We start from the raw sequence: 6,607 nt of genomic DNA, 5'->3' as shown, positions 1-6,607 counted from the left end.
AAAACTGATAATTAATAGTAAAATTACTACTCTGTCTTTAAATGATCTTTTCACATTTAATCCCTCTGCCCCCTTTTTCCTTTGAAATGAAAGAAGAAGATAAAAAGAAGAGATAAGGTCATATTTGGGGGCAAACAATATAGGGTATTGACAAAGAACTGCAAAAACTGGGACATTGTCTTGAAATAAAATTGATGGCATGATGGATCTTCGAGAGTTGAAAGTAACCTTCAATCAATCTGGGTCCTAAATCCAAAAAAAAAAAAAAATCAATGTATATAAAACTACAGATGAGCCAAGTTTCTCTAGATATATATGCCTTTGGAGAGACCAAGCTGGTGGATAAGCTAAGGGGTGCTGACCCCCTGAAGTGTATGCGGTGACTCAGGAGGGGAAGTTTAGAAAATGAAATTATGATTCTTAGAGATGATGTAAGGAAAACGGTGGAAGAACAAAGTGGCTCAGGGTGTCTAATTATTAGTGTGTCATGTGCCTGGACAAAGAGGGAACAGTGTTTCAGGAGAATTCTGAGTGGTGTTTGGAGGGTACAGCTGGGTGTTCTATAGCCCAAAAGAAGAGCTTTTTAAAAATCCATTTTAATAAGGCATGATTTATATACAATAAAATTCACCTTTTTTTAAAATTAAAGATTTTTATTTTGAAATAGTTGTACCTCCCACGTAGTTGTAAGAAGTAAGAAGAAACATTTCCTTGAACCATTTATCCAGTTTACTGCAATGGTGAAACTAAGATAAAACATAACAATATTGTACCATTGCACAACTGTTCTTGACTATATCGATGTCAAAACCCTGATGGTGATATTGTATTCTTTTTTTTTTTTTAAGATTTTATTTATTTATTTGTCAGAGAGAGAGGGAGAGAGAGCGAGCACAGGCAGACAGAGAGGCAGGCAAAGGCAGAGGGAGAAGCAGGCTCCCTGCCGAGCAAGGAGCCCGATGTGGGACTCGATCCCAGGACGCTGGGATCATGACCTGAGCCGAAGGCAGCTGCTTAACCAACTGAGCCACCCAGGCGTCCCTGATATTGTATTCTAGTATTATTGTGAAAGGTAGTGTATACTATATTGTACTACTGTACTGAGCGATGTCACAGCCAGAATATTGACATTGACACAGTCAAGATAGAGAGTAGTTCTATCACCACAATGATGTAGCCCTTATACAGCCACAAGCCCTGGCTGCCCCCACTTTTCCACTCCACCGTCTCTGACCTCTGGCAACCACAAATCGGTTCTCCATTTCAACAGTTTTATCATTTCAGGAATGGCATTTAAATGGAGTCAGGTGGTGTGTAAACTTTTAGGATAGGATTTTTTTCACTCAGCACAATTCCCTGTTAATTCATCCAAGTTGCCATAAATACCAATAGTTCATTCTTTTTTATTGCTGAGTAGTATTCCACAATGTAGATGACCCCAGTTTGCTTACCCTGTGAAGGACAAAATGTACTAATTTTAAGTTTATGTTTTTGGTGACTTTTGACAAATTGATACCCCAGTGGAATCATTACCATAGCCATAAATGGAGCGAGAGAAATGAAAATATATGTTCACCTACAGACTACATGAACGTTTGTAGCAGTTTCATTTATACTAGCTAAAAACCAGAAGCGATCCAAATGGTCAACTGCAGATGAATAAATAAACAAATAAATAATCTTTAGAGCACAATACCCTCAGCAAAAAAAAAAAAAAGAAATGAATTACTGATGTAAATATCACACATAGTAAAAGGGCAAGACCTAAAAGAATACATGCTCTGTGATTCCATGTATGTGTATTTCTAGAAAAGGTAAAGCTTTTTTAATGTCACAGAGCAGATCAGAGATTGCCTGGAGCTGGGTGAACGGAGGGGAAGGACTGATTGCAAAGGGCTACAAGAAAACTTTTCATGGTTTAAGAGAACATTTTAAACCTTAAGCTGGGGAGGCTCTGTTTCTCAGAATAAAAGAAAACAAGGAAGTGCTGAAAATAAATTTATTTATGAGGGATAGTAAAAAGAGTAAAATAGGGATCATAGATGCCCAGAGAACCAAGGTGTAGAAGAATAATGAATCCCAAAGGTGAAAATAAAGGAAACTTGAAAGAAACTTATCAAAGCTTCAAACTCCAGAAAGCTAATTGGAGCATTGTAACACCAGGGATGTGAATCTCACCTACTTGACATCAAGTTTGTAATATGCAGAACCCCCCTACTTGGTTTGTGATCTTTGCACAGTTGTGTGCCCTGCTCTTCTTTGGGTCCCCAAATAAACCTCAGCCCTGTAAATGCAAAAAGAAAGAGTGTGGACCCTGCAGGTGTGTAAATTCTACAGGAAGGTTGTCAGCAAAATTATCTTCATTTCACTAATTGGTAAGACATGAAGTTGAAATTACTTCCAATAGCAGAAAGCAAACAAAGAACAATTTGTTTGTTTTTCTTGGAATTCTTTCATGACAAAATACACTGTGATATTTTCTACTAATGCCCTGCTAGGAGCCCTCTCTGTTCTTCCAAACAGTATGAAGGGCTGTTACAGCAAATGACATGCCCATATGGAAAGAAGATCTTTTAGCCCACTATACATCCCCAAGTCCCCCGACCCTTGAAGGAGACAGTACTTTCCTGGTTGCAGGGAGAAAAACTGGAGCAAAAACAATGAAAGACAATAGGATTGGAGATAGGAGTTCAGTCTAAAAGAGAACATAAAAACAGAGATCCAAAGTCAGTTGAGATTAGGGGGGAGGGTGTCAATTCCAGGGGGCCTGGAGGTAGGAGAGAAGTAAGATACGCTTACCGGAACTCAGAACTGGGGAAAAACAAACAAACAAACTAAAGTAAATAGGAAGCAATCTGGAATCAAACTGTAAGTGGGAGATGCTAAAACGACTGGGAGATGCTAAAACGACTGAGTAAAAGATGGTTGTGGAATAGGATATTCACGTAGTGCAAGAGGTCCTACAACACATTTCTGTTTTTAAAAGATTTATTTCAGAGGCAGGGTAGGGGTGTCGTGGGGGATAGGGAGGGAAAAAATGAAACCAGATGGGATCGGGAGGGAGACAAACTATAAGAGACTCTTAATCTCACGAAACAAACTGAGGGTTGCTGGGTGGGTAGGGATAGGGTGGCTGGGTGATGGACATTGGGGAGAGGGTATGTGCTATGGTGAGTGCTAGGGTATGTGCTATGGTGAGTGCTGTGAAGTGTAGAAGCTTGATGATTCACAGAACCGTACCCTGGGGCAAATAATACAGTATATGTTAATAAAAATATATATAAATCAAAATGCTAATTTACTAATTTATGACAATAAATGAAACCAAAGAGCAGGAAGAAAAGAGATTTATTTATTTATTTATTTGAGAGAGAGAGCATGCTCAAGCTGCAGGGTCAAAGGGGGAGGGAGAGAGAATCTCAAGAAGCCTCCATGCTGAGCATGGAGCCCAATGGGGGGGGGCTTGATCCCATGACCCTGAGATCACCATCTGATCCGAAACCAAGAGTCAGAAGCCCAGCTGACTGCACCCCCCAGGCACCACCCCCTCCCCACCCCACCCCAGGGCAGATTTCTTATTCATTGTAAAGGGAAAATGCACTTTTTCCCTAGAGTGATCTAGCTGTGGTGACACTTTGGAAGTGGTTGAAATTAGTACCGCCGAGAGAGGCACAGACAGATAGTGCATATACCTGTGCGATGCGGTGTCAAGTGCCCACATCACTCTGCTAAAAGTGATTAACCGAAAGCCCAAGTCCTACAAAAAAGTACAAAGGATAAAGGGGGACGTGAAATGACACCATAAGAAACTCTAAGAGGGTTTGCTGGGACCCTATCCCTTATTAGTAAGAGAGATTAGAAATACAGGTTCTAGATAGAAGGAAGGGGGCATTTTATCTCCTAATATTACAGGCCATAGATAAAGTTAATGGACAAGTTAGAATTTGGACAACTAAAGAAGAAATCTCAGATAGACCCTTAGATCCAATGCTTAACAGGAAAAAAACTGGAGGTTAAGAACAGGGTCTCACTGTATTGTGGAATATAAGTAAGAGGGGGAAGGAAAAGGAAAATGATAAGAGGAACTAGTGAACCCAAAGAATCTGATTGTCATCATGGCAGATGGAGCCCCTTGGTGGGGCATCATCTGGAACCCTAGTATTCTTACCTGATGTGTGGATGTGGGGAGACCCTGAGTGCCTGAATCAAATTTGAAAAGACATAAGGAAGGTTGACCAGGGGCTTTGGTCCCAGATATCAACTCCCTAAGCACAGACATGGCCTAACAATAACATAGCAAAGAATTTCCAGTCTTTGCTTTGTCATTGGATCAGCGGTGAGATAGAGGCATTTGAGAAAGAACTGACGAGACTTCAGGCTGTATTAATTGTTTTTAGTGGTTAATTTATATGGCAACCAATTTTTTTTAAAAAGCCAAGACTGGGGGAACCTGGGTGGCTCAGTGGGTTAAAGCCTCTGCCTTCAGCTCAGGTCATGATCCCAGGGGTTTGGGATCGAGCTCTGCATCAGGCTCTCTGCTCAGCAGGGAGCCTGCCTTCCCCCTCTTTCTCTCTGCCTGCCTCTCTGCCTACTTGTGATCTCTGTCTGTCAAATAAATAAATAAAATCTTTAAAAAAAAATAAAATAAAAGCCAAGACTGACATCCTCCAAGGGAGAGATGGCTAAGATGAGAGATATTTGAAACCATAGGATATGGAAAGGAGTTAGAGTAACCCAAAACGTTTCATCCTCAGCAGAGAATGTTTGGCTAGAATTCCATGTCTGCCTTCAAAGATCTATGTAAGGTTATCTCTTGGAGAAAGGATGTGACTTACTCCATGTCAACTGCAGAGGGCAGAGCTGGAACCAAAGGTTACAAGGAGGTGGATTTGTCTAATTGCTTTGCAAAGGGAGACACAGAGTTCCCTATTTACTCTCGGAACAATTATGACAGCTAACATTTACCAAATGCTCATGATGTCTGCACCATAGTTAAAATCTTTATATGCCTTAGCTAAAAAGCTGTGGATCAAATTCTTAGTTATTACAAGTGCCTCACAGCATCATTTAGTAAAGGCTCCATTTACTGACTGCCTATTAAATTACTTCATTTTGATAGTTACCCTGTTTACTGTTATTGTATCATTATCTTTTTACAGATGAGGGAATACAGAAGGTAAATTAGTTTTTTGGAATCATCCTGTTTTAAGTTATTGGCTTATAATGGTCTGGCCCCAAGTCTTCCTGCTAGTAGCACGCCTCCAGAGGTTATGCATATAATAAGAGGTCAGATCAGGGCTGTTCATTAGAAATATAAGCCTCTAAGATGAGCCATATATGTAATCGTACTTTTTCTATTAGCCACATTAAAAATGTAAAAAACTTGGTTGGCTCAGTTGGTGGAGCATGGGACTCTTGATCTCCTGGTTGTGAGTTTGAGCCCCAGGCTGGGTGTAGTGCTTACTTAAAGAAATAAAATCTTAAAATTAAAAAAAAAATGTAGAAACTAGTGAAAATATTTTAAATTATATATATTTACATTTTAACCCAATACAATAACTCAACTGACTCATCACATTTATTATCTATTATCATTTGTTGAAATGATGTAATCAACATAAAAATTATTAACAAGCTATTTTTACATTCTGCTTTTCACACTGAGTCCTGTGTCCATTTTACACTTGGACAACATCTCAGGACTAGGCACATTGAAAGTGTTCAATAGTTGCTTGTGGCTCTTGGCTGCTAATGAACAGCCAGCACAGGGTTAAAATTTAAATCCCCTTGGGGGCAGGGATGAGACTGCAATTTAAAGAGTTTTGCCTTCTACCCTAGATTCCAGCGCCTCCCTGCTTCAGATTTATCTCCTTGGCCAGTTTGAAGGGAATGCATTAGTAGCCGCCTTTGTCTTTCCCAGCAGAGCCAATGTAGATATTTCTGATTAGGGAGAGGACAGGTGTTCCTCCTGCAACCTTCCACCGACTGTTATTTCCCTCCTGGCAGCTAGGCTGGAGTTCGTTTTTTGTTTTTGTTTTTAAGATCACGGAAGTGGGTTGCATTAAAGAGTGTACCCCCAAATACCAAACGGGGAGTAGAAAGTCTTGCTTTATGCCAAGTTATGCCAAGTTAGGGAGCCCCTGGTTTAACTGGTTAGAAATAAATCGTGTAAATGCACAGGTAACTGTAAGAGGGAACAAAGGTTCTGTTATTCTCGCCACGCTGCTCAAGGGTAGAGGCAAAGCGTCAGAACAAACACAGCAGCCTTTTAAAGTAGCTTTAAAACAACCCACCGAAGTTTCCCCTCAAATTCCAAACCAGTTGCCAAAAATGAAAGCATATAAAAAGATGCCACGCGCTCTCGGCTTCCCGGAGGTGGCGCTATGACGGTGACGGAGTTAATTAGTGCCTGCAAAGCGCCGCGTGTGAGCTCATCCGAGAAGTCATGCTCCGCACACATATTATTTATAGCCGATCTGAGGCGTGCACGGTGTTTGACATTTTCCTTCTTTTTAAGTAAGGGGACTTCCAAAAGTCGTGGGCACCCTCCCCCATCCCCCGCAGGCAAAGTGCGGTGGGCAGGCTCCGGGGTGCGGGCAGGAGGTGA

The sequence above is a fragment of the Neovison vison genome, chromosome 4 (assembly GCF_020171115.1).
Source record: "Neovison vison isolate M4711 chromosome 4, ASM_NN_V1, whole genome shotgun sequence".
Classification (NCBI taxonomy): Eukaryota; Metazoa; Chordata; class Mammalia; order Carnivora; family Mustelidae; genus Neogale; species Neogale vison.
Note: the sequence above shows the minus strand (reverse complement) of the source record.